Raw genomic sequence first — 14,512 nt, 5'->3', positions numbered from 1 at the left:
GAGAAACTAAGAGGAGCAAGACAGGTCAGCCACTCCTTTACGAAGTTCAAACCAGAAAAGAATTTTAATCATATGTACCTTGTTATATTTAGTTGGCATGTACTAAGAGAATTGTATTGAATATGCTCTAATAGGTTTTGTAAAAACAAATGTTTTAATTAATGAAAATTATTTATCTTCCTGAATTATGGATTTCAATTTTTACCAATTTGTAAAGAAAACGTTTTGAAAAGTCAATGTGACACCTCAAACTCGGATCCGGGTCAGATACGGGTTGGGGTGTTACAATGTCCTTTGGGACATATGGATAGTTACAATGTCCTTTGGGACATATGGACAATTACCTATGTTCTTCGGAACATATGGATAGGTCCTTCGGGAAACAGATTTCATATGCCACTTAGTGGATTGTTTACGAGCTGTGGTGACAACATAGTGCACAACCTCTATGTACTTACATATCTTTAGTTCTCAAAAGTGTACATGGGCTAAACAAAGAAATAACATACATAAAGTTTGTATGATGTTATACGCTTTGTTTGTGAAAGGTATAGTATGAAGTGTTTCAAAGTTTTAGATCAAATTATATGTTCTAAATGGATTAATGATAGTAACAATGAAAATAATGTGACTAGAATAATGATGATATGTGTACAAGTATATATATATTTGGTTATATGAACTTGAATATGATGTTTGTATTATATTATTATTTGAATTGTGAAATGTTCATGCATTATTGAGTATATAGAGTTCACATTATACATGTTTAATATGTCTCACTAAGTCATAGACTTAGCGTGTGAGTGTTTCACACGTAGGTTATGGAAAGCGAGAAGAGGAGCGAAGAGGAGCAAGACAGGTCAGATTCTCCCTTCCACAGATCAGATCAGAAGTGTAGTTGAGTATATGTATTTTGTTATATAGAGTGTAGTTGGCATGTAGTCTAAAGATGTAAATTGTATAAGCTCTGATATGTTTTGTAAACTAATTGATTTTAAATGAATGAAAAGTAATCATTTTCTTGAATTGTAAATTTGACTTTTATATATTCTGTAAAAGAAAAATGTTTGAAAAGTCAATGTGACACCTCAGACTCGTATCCGGGTTGGGTACGGGTTGGGGGTGTTACAATATATATATATATATACACATGTAAACACATACATAATTTAGGATTAACAATATATAAAACTAAGTTAACAAAACAATTTATGTTAGATACATACACCTTTAAAGAATAAGAAATGAACATAGGGCTTAATCAAAGTAAATAAAGAAAATATATCATCATTATGAGATTAATCCCATTTTATTTCCTAATGATTTAGCAAAACCAGTGACTAAAATGAATTAACAACAAAACACCAACACTCAAAGGTATAAACATACATATAAAATAACACAAAGAATAAATTTAAAATACTAAAAATACAAGAAAAATATCGAATTATGCGTCCATATTATTCTATACTAAAGCATTGGATAAAACAAACACAAATAAAACTAGGTTTTAATATATAAATACAACAATTTTGGGCAATATTACAAATAAGGACTAAAATATAACAATGTTAAATTAATGAATTAAACTAGTCATTTAACCAAATGATATTAATAAAGCATACAGTGACGAAAATGTAAAAATGACAAAACTCGAAGTTAAAACTCAGAAATAACCTACGTTTCATTTAAGGACTGAAATGGAAGCTTACAACAATTGGATGGCCTGGAACGTGATTTCCCCACACGTTGAAATGAGTTGCCCTATCTTGCCTTAAACGACATCGTTTTACGGAAATAGAGAGGGTACCAAAACGGTATTGTTTTGATGAGCCTATAAATAGGCTCTTTTAGTTTTTTACATTTATTTACATCTTTTATTCTCTTTCTACCCCAATTTCTCTCTCCATTCTCTCTAAATTGGGAGTGACCGTGGTGGCACTGTCCGCCGTCAGTCACCGCGCCGACCACCATCGTCGCTGGCCTTTGGCCACCAAATTTTACTGGGTGGCTCATATTATCGTAGTGAGTCTGGATAGAGGCTTCATTTCGTGAGATTTGGCCTCTTTCGTTGTGAAACAGGCTGAGAACTCCTCAATTTTTCGGGCTTTAATCTCCGTCGTCTGCTGTTAAATGAGTCGCGGCTGAGGGGATGACGTTTAGATTGCCAACGGAGACTCCCACCGCCGGTGAGAGGTTTCGATCGAACGGTAAGCTTATCATCTTTTCGATTCTCTCTTTTTTATTTTGGCTGTATTTTTGTTATCGAATATACTCTCATTTTTCTCTTTTTTCGAATGGTTGTTTTCCCCAATTTTTTTTGTTTTCTCTTCTTTTTTAATATATAATAATAAATATATTGCACAAAAATGGTGATTACAGCAATCAACCATAACGAAAAGCCGAAAAGATCTATAGAGAGAATTTCAAGATGTGAAAATAGAAGATGACTTTCTATTTGATCACAGGGAACCTTTCAAGGTTCTTAAATAATGATCCTCATGTTCTTAAAGATGGAGAAGACAATGTTACTGCTTTCAACATTGTTAAAGCTTGGAAGAATTCATATTATATATGTCATAATATAATATTGAATTGTCTTCAAGATTCATTATATTTGGTATATGCTAGTTATGAAACATCAAAAAATTTGTGAAAAGCATTTGACCACAAGTATAATGCTGAATATGCTGTAGTTAAAAAGTTTTTAGTTGCCAAGTTCTTGAATTTAACTATGGTTGACACTAAACCAATAGTAAAACAAGTGGAAGAATTCCAACTATTGATCAATTGAATTCTTGCCGAAAGAATGGTCATAGGCAAATCCTTCATGTAGCCACCGTGATTGAGAAATTACTTCATAGATGGACTGGCTTCAAGAATTATCTGAAGCCCAAGAGGAATAAAATGACCATGGAAAAATTGGTTGTTAAACTTCAAATAGAATAAGACAACAAGATTATTGCAAATAAGCTCAATAAAGAAGAGGCTAAGACAAATGTGGTGGAAGTAAATGACTTCAAGAAGGGAAAACAACCCAAAAATAGGTCAAAGCTGTGACATAAAGGTGAAATTTCCAAGAATGTGAAATTCAAAGGGAAGTGTTTTAACTGTGGAAAGATGGGGCACAAATCCTCTGAGTGTGGATATATAAAGAAAGCGAAAGCTCACGAGGCTAATGATGTGGAAATAATATCTAAGGATGTGAAGGATATAGATCTATGTGTTGTGATATATGAAGTCAATCTGGTTGACTCTAATCCAAGAGAATTGGGCTCGATACTGGAGCTACACGTCATATCTGTTGCGACAAGGATTCATTTTCTGAATTGACACCTTGCAACAATAGTAGGAAGCTCTACATGAGCAATGTTGCGACTTCCAAAATCAATGGGAAGATATTGTAGTCTTGACGATAACTTCTAGCAAAGAACTTAAGTTGCATAATGTGTTGTATGTACCTGACATACGGAAAAACCTTGTTTCTGGAACACTTCTAAGTGTTCACGGCTTTAGATTGGTTTTTAAATTCCAAAAGTTGATTTTTTTTTTCTAAAAGGGGAATGTTTGTGGGTAGAGGATATGTATTGAATGATGTGTGGAAACTCAATGATATCTCTGTAAAAGCCAAAAACTCAATGATATCTCTGTAAAAGCCAAAAACATGAATAAGAAAAATGTTTCTTTTTCCGTTTATATGCTTAAGTTTTAATTTATGGCACGATATGCTTGGACATGTTAATTAGGATGCTCTACGAAGATTAATTAACTTAGAATATATCCATTTATTTCATATTAATTATAATCATAAATGTGAAACATGTGTTGAGGAAAAATTAACAAGGTCATCTTTTCAAATTGTTAAAAGAAATATTTAACCACTTGATTTAATTCACGGTGATGCATGTGACTTGAAATTTGTTCAAACAAGAGAAATGAATAAATATTTTAATACATTCATTGATGATAGCACAAAGTATAGCTATGTATATTTGCTTAAGAGCAGAGATGAAGTGATAGAGAAATTTATACTCTATAAGTAGGAAGTTTGATAGGGAAGCGGTGGCGGGTTAATGAACATTGCTCTTGTTGAATAATCAAACCTAGAAAGCTCTAGACTTGATGAAGAATAATGGGGAATGAATAGGGGAAGGTGGCGGCAACAAGTAGGGTTCTTAAAGTTTTTTTTAGGTAACATTGCTCTTGTTGAATAATCAAACCTAGAAAGCTCTAGACTTGATGAAGAACAATGGGGAATGAATAGGGGAAGGTGGCGGCAGCAAGTAGGGTTCTTAAAGTTTTTTTTAGGTTCTGGAAACAAGGTAAGAAACAAGATTAAAACAAGATAAATAAAATATAAAGGAACTGCAAATAAAATAAGATAACCAAGAAATCAAAAGATCTCCCTTATGAAGGTAAACGGTAAAGATGATTGATGACGTGGATGAATATGTGGAAAATCGATGGATATTGTCCTATCGAGCCCTCCTAGTCGCAATGAAAAGGAAAACACGATAATATGACTCTAACCAACCCTTCTAGTCGCGATGAAAAGGCAAATTGGAGTGTGAAGATTAATGTCCCTCACAAGAATTTGAAAGAACTCATGGAGAAGAAGCTTCGAAGGCACAAGGCAATCAACACTTGCAAAAACGAACTCTCGTTGTATTATTAATCAAAGAAATCTTGATTAAAAAGTTGAATAAAGCCTTATTTATATAGGGGCTGAGTTCTAAAGGTCCTAAATAACTAAAGAATAAAATAATAATAAACTACTCATGTCTTAACTCTAATTCCTAATAAACTAATAATAACTAAAATTATTGTTTTAACCCAACCTTAATTCCTAATAAAATAATAAATCTGATCCTAAAAGATAATTCATCATCCTATATTAAATTATATCACAAATAATCAATATAAATATTGAAAATTCGTAATATTTATAAAATCTCGTATTAATCTCGTATAGGATTTCCTGCATGCACTGCCTTCAGTAAAATGACCATATCTTGAGTTTCCGATATCGGATTGATGAGATTCAAGAACCGTTGGAAATATAAGAGACAGACGGTTGTATCTCCAGAAGACATGTTGACTAAATAAGATCATGATCCCATTCAAAAAGTCATTGCAAGTCTGCCACTGTTCTGGTCTTCTTTTCCAAGGCTTGAACGAGTGGATCATTTGGAAGAGTTATTGCTTCTTCCTTTGATGTGAGCCTTGTGATGCATGTATCATCCTCCCTTTCTTCAAAAAGATTCATCCTCGAATCTGAAACATTAAAGGAAGCAATATTAGAATCGTTTAATGATTCATTCACATTATGCTTACTGAATAGATATGCTTTGAATCTTCGAGACTTTGTTCTTCTAATAGGTTCGAGTAGAAACATTAGTCCAAAGAAGCATGTATTATGGACTCTGGTGCATGTATCATTCCCCCACTCCTCAAAAGGATTCATCCCCGAATCTGAAAATCCAAAAGAAAGAGAATTAGATGTGTTGGAAGAAAAACTTGTGAAATATTTACCAGGATCAATGTGATGTGTCTTTATGCGTTTTAGTCGAGGTTTCTTCTTTGTAGGAACTGATTTCTTGTAGTGTTGAAATCCTCTTTTGCATACAAGTCTTGTAATCTGATGTTTAGGTTGAAATTCAATATGGCGTCGACCACTGTTGGTTTTCTGTATGATTGCTTCAGATAATTTTTCCATGGTTATATTCGTGTGTGGCAAGAATGAGTGATTAAAAACCATATCAACTGGTTTATTAAAGTAATCCCTTAAGTCTCTTAAGTGTGGTTCATGAATTAAGAATTCTCTGGAGGAGAATTTTGGACTATAGAACCTGTTTAGTTGGCAAGGAAACTCATATACAAGATAAAACTCATTAGAAGCACTTTTAAAAGTATGGGTAGAAATATCAGAAATATCCGAGTTATTGTGATATAGATCTTTGATATGTTCAATTCTCGGAATAGTAGTATGCGTTTGATAGGTAAGAGTATACCTTCATGGTAGTGCATTGTCTACTGTGTTTTATTTACCTCGGTCTGTTACGCACTTAAAGGAGTTGTGTTTAGTATGGATGACAACTTCATGAGCCTTACCTTGTAAAAAGGAAAAGAAGTACGTTACAATGTCATTAAAATGAATAATAAAATACTTACCTTTGGACTCCCATAAATCGTGACTCTTTATTGATATGACATAGTGATTAGGGCTTTCAGGTGGTAACCCATCAGGAGGGTCACCTAGCACTATTCGATAACTCTTGGCGATAGAAGATGGTGTGGGCCAGTCTCGTGTTGCTTTTATGTTCTCATCATTTACATGGATTCCCTATGCATGAACTATAAAGCATGTGGATTTGTTCAAGTCATGTTTCGTCGTTAAGATGGCGTCACGCCTAAGGCTTTCATGGATGTAGCATTTTTGTAACAAATCCAACTCTTTGGTTTCTTCGAGATTGTATGTTTGACGAGGTATGATGGAACCTTGAATTAGATTGGTTTGGTGTTATTTTCCTCTTTTCATTGGTAGCTCGTTAGGTAGATCACCTAACACTTCTCGAAAATCCTGGAAAAGAGATGAAAACACACTAGGTAAATCCTTGTTAATGTTAGAAATTGAAACAATTAATTCCCTAAAGAGAACAAGGATGCAAGGCTGTTTGTAAAGAAGGTTCTCTCTCAATTCTTTTGTGCTCACACATAGATTTTGAGTCACTCTTTTCTTCTCACATTTAGGTTCACTCACCTCGCATGGGTCATTATTCTTTTGGCTTTTGTAACTAGTGACCTCTTTTGCTTTTGCCTCTTTCTCAACTTTTTCTTTTTTTACTTTCCCTACCTCATCACAAATTATCATTTGATCTTTAGGGATTGGAAGTGTGTCTTCTTTGCTGGTCGTTCCTTCTCCTTATCAGGTTTTCATTTCTTGGCTTTTTTAAAGAAGATGGTGTAGAAGATGAGGAAGGATTTGAAGGATTACATTGGTAAGAGGATGAAGTACCTTGGTAATGTTCACTGAATCGAGATCTCCTTTGGATTTATGCTTCGATTATCATTGCTTTCTTTAGTGTATCTTCAAGGTTTTCGTACCCTTGTAGATCAAGAAGATCAGTGATGTTTGAGTTTAAGCCGACGTCGAATCTTGACACGGTGACCTCTTTTTTTTTTGTTATGTTAGCCCTATTGAGTAAGGACTGCATCTCCTTATAGTACTCTTCAACTGAACTTCTACCTTGTCGAATTTGGTGTAGTCGTAGTTTAACTTCTCGTGTATAATGTGTCTGTAGGAATCGCTTCCTCATGGTTTGTTTGAGGTCAGTCCAAGAAGTGATTATTGGAATTTGCAAGTTCTGGATCTTTTTCCTTGTTTGCATCCACCAAGTTCGAGCATGTCCTTCAAATTGCATGGTGATGAGGTGAACTTGTTTAGCTTGGGGGCAGTCATGGTATGCGAACATGAGATCAACTTTTCCTTCCCATTCGATGTACCTGTCTGGATCATTGTCTCCTTTGAAAGACGGGATCGTGAACTTTGGTTTTGTAAAGAGCTCGGGTGCTTGTAAACGTGGTTGTTCTCGCCCAGGTACCAAAAGTTTAGTATTTTTTGGTTTTGGATTCTGGTTTGGTAGATCCAGTTATGGTTCTTGTCGTTCTATCACGATTTCATCAAATCTTTCAACTTGAGTCGTGAGTCGGGCAAGTGCGGCTAAGATAGCCGTAAGTGTCTTGTTGTTATTGTCGCCCATCAAGTCACTCCAAGAAAGTAACACAACGAGAGGCAAGTAAGCCGATCTTGTACTCTTTAAAACTCACTTTACCAAGTAGTCTTCCACAGTTCGTATTGGAGTTTGATTACTAGCAAAGGCGATAAGAAAAACTTAAAAGCTCTAAGAGGCCAAACAAAGGTTTGACTCCAAGAGAACGAGAATGCAAAGAAGGAAGAAGTATGCAAACTCTTTAGTCCTATTAACACAAGAAAGATAATGTGTTAGATAATGCAAAATAACAATAAAAGGAAAAACAAAAGAACTTAAAGCACTAAGAGTCAAAGAAAAAAAAAGAATCAACCCAGAAACCTAGAAAACGTTGGATCAACTTGAGCAACATTTTTGAGGGGGTTACCGGTGTCCAAATATTTTGGAAAAAAACTTGAATGTCTTTCGATGCGTCAAGAAACCGCCTGTAAAATTTCAAAACCAAATATCTTCAGTAGTATCCAGTAGACTCTGTTGAACGGTAAGTCCTCAAACAATATGTTTTTCTTGATTGCTTTGTTCGAATGTGTTCTTGATCTCCAAAAATTCTGATTTTTTGTGTGAATGATCTTGAATATATGAAGTTTCAATCTGGAAATTTTCACCACGAAATTCTTCCTGTATAATTTTCAATAAATTCAACAAGATTCTAGATCGAATCTGCCGATGAAACTTGAATGATGTATTTGAAGGCTCTAATGAACTATGATTGGCGTGAATTTTTGACTGGAGATTACTCTTAGGATGAATATGAGATGTGGATAAAATCAGCCCTAAATTCCTTCGTTTGCTATTTTTTTTTTGAAAATTTGGCTTTTTTGTTTTTTTTTATTTTGCCTTTTTTTGTTTTTTTTTTTATTTTTTTTAAATAGCAAACTAACAAGAATGATTTAAATCTTAATTAAAATTAAATAAAAAGAACATGAAACGATGAATCTTCTCTGAACTAGCTTCGTTGGGGTACCTTGACGGTTTTGTGTGTAAGAACGAGCAAGATTGTTTGCTTCTTTCCAAGAATCGGCCCCAATCCGATACCAATTGATAGGGAAGCGGTGGCGGGTTAATGAACGTTGCTCTTGTTGAAGAATCAATCCTAGAAAGTTCTAGACTCGATGAAGAACAATGGGGAATGAATAGGGGAAGGTGGCGGCAACAAGTAGGGTTCTTAGAGTTTCTTTTAGGCGTTGGAAACAAGGTAAGAAACAAGATTAAAACAATATAAAGAAAAGATAAATGAATTGCAAATAAAATAAGATAACCAAGAAATCAAAAGATCTCCCTTATGAAGGTGAACGGTAAAGATGATTGATGACGTGGATTGATATGTGGAAAATCGATGGATAATGTCCTATCGAGCCCTCCTAGTCGCAATGAAAAGGCAAACACGATAATATGACTCTAATCAACCCTCCTAGTCGTGATGAAAAGGCAAATTGGAGTGTGAAAATTAATCTCCCTCACAAGAACTTGAAAGAACTCAAGGAGAAGAAGCTTCGAAGGCACAAGGCAATCAACACTTGCAAAAACGAACTCTCGTTGTATTATTAATCAAAGAAATCTTGATTACAAAGTTGAATGAAGCCTCCTTTATATAGGGGCTGAGTTCTAAAGGTCCTAAATAACTAAATAATAAATTAATAATAAATTAATCATGTCTTAACTCTAATTCCTAATAAACTAATAATAACTAAAACTATTGTTTTAACCCAACCTTAATTCCTAATAAAATAATAAATCTGATCTTAAAAGATAATTCATTATCCTATATTAAATTATATCACAAATAATCAATATAAATATTGAAAATTCGTAATATTTACAAAATCCCGTATAGGATTTCCTGCATGCACCACCTTCAGTAAAATGGTCATATCTTGAGTTTCCGTCATCGGATTGATACGATTCAAGAACCGTTGGAAAGATAAGAGACAGACGGTTGTATATCCAGAAGAAATGTTGACCATATAAGATCAGGATCCCATTCAGAAAGTCATCGCAAGTATGCCACTGTTATGGTCTTCTTTTCCAAGGCTTGGACGAGTTGATCATTTGGAAGAGTTATTACTTCTTTTTTGATGTGAGCCTTGTGATGCATGTATCAAAGTTGAAAACCAATTTAATAAAAAGATTAAGATAGTAAGAAGTGATCGTGGTGGTGAATATGTTGAACCATTCGATGAATTTTGTTCACAACATGATATTATTCCCAAAGTAACACCACCATATTCTCCTCAATCAAATGGAGTAAAAAACCGAACTCTAAAAAAATGATGAATGCCTTATTAGGAAGTTTTGGGTTATCATAGAACATGTGGAGGGAAACTGTCATTTCAACTAATTACCTTTTAAATAAGGTACCCCGAAAGGAAAAAGACAGAACACCATACAAATTATGGAAATGTCAGAAACCTTCCTACAAACATTTGAATATGTGGGGGTGTCTTGCCAAGGTAATGACCCTATTATCAAAGAAAATGAAAACATGTCTTAAAATCGTGGATTGTATTTTCATAGGCTAAGCAGAACATAACAATGTGTATCGATTTCTTATGTATAAATCAAAGAATCCTGAGATTCACAAGAACACGATAATGGAATCAAAGAATGCATCTTTTTTTTATAAATATTTTCCCTTATAATTATAAGGAGGTTGATCAAAGTTCAATAAAATGAACTTTAGAGACTAATAATGAGGATAGTTTAGATGATTAACAAGAGGCTGAAACTAAGATAGAGCCAAGAAAGAGTAAACGAGCAAGGGTTGAAAAATCCATTAAGAGCGAAATAGATTCCATCATGTAGAACCATATATAGGAATTAGTCGATCTTCCTCTGGATATTAAACCACTAAATTCTAAATGAATTTTCAAACGGAAAATGGAAGTAGATGGAACAATGGATAAGTAAAAGGTTAGATTGGTAATAAAAGGATACCGACAAAAGAAAGACCTTTACTACTATATATATAATTAGAGCTGGGTATACGGGCTACCCGCCCGTTTAGCCCGCAGGTTTTGACGGTGCAGGCTTAAACGGAGCGATTTAAAAAGCCCGCAATTATAAACGGTCTTGAATTCTAAGGCCTGAGGCCCATATCATTTAACCCACGGGCTAACGGGCTTACCCGCGACTTGTTAAATAACAACAATTTTAAATGCTAAGGCCCGCGACCCGCAATCATAAACAGTCTTGAATTCTAAGCCCCGCGGCCCGTACAATTTTAAATAACAACCATAACACCAATAACACCATAACACTAAAAAAAAATAGACTATTAATATGAAACGAAAGTTAGGAGCAAAAAATGATCTACAATAACACCATAACACCAAAAGTCCATTACACTATTAAGTCTCAATAAGTCTCAAGATAAACAAGTAAATAAATAACACCATAACACCATTAAGTCTCAATAAGTCTAAAATAAATAACACCATAACACTAATAAGTCTTAATAAGTCTAAATAAAATCAACATAAAATAAATTAAAAAAAATAATGAAATTAAGCGAGCTACCCACAGAGCCCGCGGGTATACTCATTAAACCCACGAATTTAACGGTCCGGGCTAATATGCCTGTAATTTAAACGAGTTTTATTTTTTAAGACCCAAAACCCACACGAACAGCAAGTTATACAGGTAACCTGCGGGCCGTAGCCCATATACCCGGCTCTATATATAATACATTCCTCGCTGCAAAATTCATGTACTCTCTTCTCTATATATATAAGACATTCCTCCCTACAAAATTCATTTACTCTCTCCTCCCCTCTTTTTTTTAACAGTTTTTTACTTCTCCTAAACCCTAAACAAAGCCGAACCAAACCCAAAGCCTAAGAACAAACCGAAAAGTAGAAGCAAAACCAGTAAAAAAAATACCCTTTGCTTTAGATCTCAGATCTTATGAACCAGCATGGCTTCAGCTTGTGTTAACAACATGGGTGTCTCGCCGGATAGTTTCCAACGATACGGTTGGTTGAGTCGTAGGGTGACCTTGAGCCGAGAAGATGAGCCGTCTAAGACTAGAACCATGACTGGTCGGTCTAAGCCTACAGATCTTGTTGAACCAGAGATCCAAGATACTGCAGCAGCTGGTGAGTTTGAGCTCAGGCTCGAAGATCCTGTCACCATGCTTCCAGCTGATGAGCTTTTTCTCTAATGGTAAGCTCCTGCCTTTCTATTTCTCGACACTAAAACAACAACCGCAACCTCCATCATCTGATATCAGGTCCATCAAAACAGCCAAATCTTGTCCAATGATGGAAATGGATCCTTACTTGTTTTCTCCCAGAGCTCCAAGGTGTTCCAGCAGGTGGAGGGAGATTTTGGGTCTTAAAAAATCATCCCAAAACACTAATCAACAACACCCAAAACGAGAGTCTCAAGGCCCCAAATCCCTCAAGCATTTTCTCCATAGAACCTCAAAGTCTTCATCTTCATTAAATCTCCCACTGTTGAGAGACTCGATAGCGAGTCTGTGTCCATATCTTCATCAAGGTTATCACTTTCTTCTTCGTCCTCAGGCCACGAACACGAAGATCTCCCGAGGCTGTCGCTTGATTCCGATAAGCCAAGCCCCAACCCTTTTGCTCCTTGTAGGAATATAAACCCGAACCCAACAAGAGCAGGTCGGAGTCGGATCCGGAGGGATTCATCAAGAAGCAGGGGATTATCGGTCGATAGTCCGAGAATGATCTCGTCGGGGAGAACAGTGTTTCAGAGCCTAGAAAGAAGTTCAAGTAGTCCGAGTAGCTTCAATGGTGGTCCCAAGATTATACAGAGGGGAATGAAAAGGTCGTATTCCGGTAATGTAAGGATCACCCCAGTACTTAACGTCCCCGCTTGTTCATTGAGAGGATCTTCAAAATCAGGCTCCGTTTTTGGATTGTTTTCGTCTTCCCGGCAAAAGACTGCAAATGGAGGAAGCACCGGCAAAGCTCGTCAATGTAACAGCTGCAGATGCTAAAACATGTGATATTTTTGACATTTTATCTGTCATGGCCGATATTTACCATTAATCCCAGATTTTGTTGTCGCTTTCTCTTCTGTTTTGAGTAACAGAAGCTGTAAATAATTCTGTTTTCTATGGTTTTCAGAATCGGACCGGTTAATGAATCGATCATGCTATCGATTCATTGGTTCAACTGGTTAAACCGGATCGATCGGTCGAAAAAATCGAGCGACGTCATAATTATTTAAAAAATTAAATAAAAATATTAAAAATATTTAATAGAAAATAATTTTATATATCACAAGTCATATTTAAAGTAAGTCATAACATATATAAGTTAAAAATCATAAAATCAAGTGAAATAAAATGATTCAAATTAACTATAACATAATATTTAAGATAAAAACATATTAAATAATAAATATAATTATATAATTATAATTAAAAAATAAATTTAGGGCTAAAAAAATCATAATAAAATGATATTGTTTGATTTAATTTTTTTTAAAATTAAATAATCTCACATGGCTAAGAAACATAGAAAAGCATCCCAACTAACTTCTATAAATAATAGAAGTAATTTGACATTCAAAATCATAGAGTCTTTTGGTGAGCATAAAGTCAACTATTCTTTCACTTCAATCAAGCTCGAATTTTAAGCTTTAATCGAGCTTCTAATTTTTTTTTTGAGTTCAAGCCTTTTCGAGTTCAAGTTTCAATATTATATTTCGAGTTCGAGTTGAACTTGATAATTTTTAGTTCGTGAGTTTGAGTCGAGTTGAGCTTACTTTTAAAGTTTGAGTCGAGCTCAACAATACTCGAGTTCGACTTGGCTCGTTTAACAAACGACGTCGTTTGGTTTAATTTTTTTTTTAAAAACAAAATTGGCGGTTTTTCTCGGTTTTCAGCCAGTCCGATTCGAACGATTTAACGGTTTTGACGGATTTATAAATTAGGTAAGGGTTCCCAGTTGAATCGACCGATCCAATCTGATTTTCAAAACAATGCTGTTTTTACCCTTGTTTATGGACATGGTTGACTTGAGGCTCTTTTAGGGCTAAGCGTAAGGTTAGTAGTACATTTTTTTTTTTGAACGGTAAAAGAAAAGATGATGGAAAGTAAGGCTGGTTCGAGATTGAAATGAAAGGGGACCTTTTGGTTTTTTGTTTTATCCATCTGATCTGAAAGATATGTCAAAATTTTACGCCATAAAACACCACCCACAGAGTTGAAGTATTAGATGTAATTATAACATACTTGCCCTATCCTATTATGCTCAAATTTAGGGTGGCAAATGGACCACATGCCATTAACATATGCTAAGATGGCCAAACATGTGGGATATCTTCAACTAATACTTCAATTATTAACCCCAACCTGTTTTGTTTTTTCCTTTCTCGATTTATCCGTAAAAGAATAACCCCGCATCCCACATTATACAGGGAAAGAGATTTAAAGCAAACTCCGTAACGACAAGAGTAAATTTAAACAACACATCGTGGGTTTTCCCTATTACACTGATCATTTTTTTTATTAAAATTGAAATTTAATTTACATTAAATTTTAATTTACATTAAATTTTAATTTATGTTATTTAGTAATTTTAAAAAAAATATATATTATAGGTTTTCAGCATGTAAATTTTAAAAAGTTATTTGAATTATAAAATTTTCTTAATTGAACAATCTAACATAAATTTATGATCTTTTAATTTTTTTTACTACATTTAAAAGTTTAAACAATAACATAATTTGTTTTCTAAAGCACCATTTTACTTTAACATTATTTT

The 14,512-nt window shown here is 34.5% G+C and overlaps 1 pseudogene; it reads left to right on the top strand.

The window, feature by feature from the left end:
* The first annotated feature begins 11,549 nt into the window (after positions 1-11,549).
* LOC120129102 lies at positions 11,550-12,795 on the top strand (annotated as a pseudogene).
* Positions 12,796-14,512: the final 1,717 nt, after the last annotated feature.

The sequence above is a fragment of the Hibiscus syriacus genome, unplaced genomic scaffold, assembly GCF_006381635.1.
Source record: "Hibiscus syriacus cultivar Baekdansim isolate YM2019G1 unplaced genomic scaffold, ASM638163v2 tig00110483_pilon, whole genome shotgun sequence".
NCBI classification, from domain to species: Eukaryota; Viridiplantae; Streptophyta; class Magnoliopsida; order Malvales; family Malvaceae; genus Hibiscus; species Hibiscus syriacus.
Note: the sequence above shows the minus strand (reverse complement) of the source record. Positions and strands in the feature narration are given on the sequence as shown.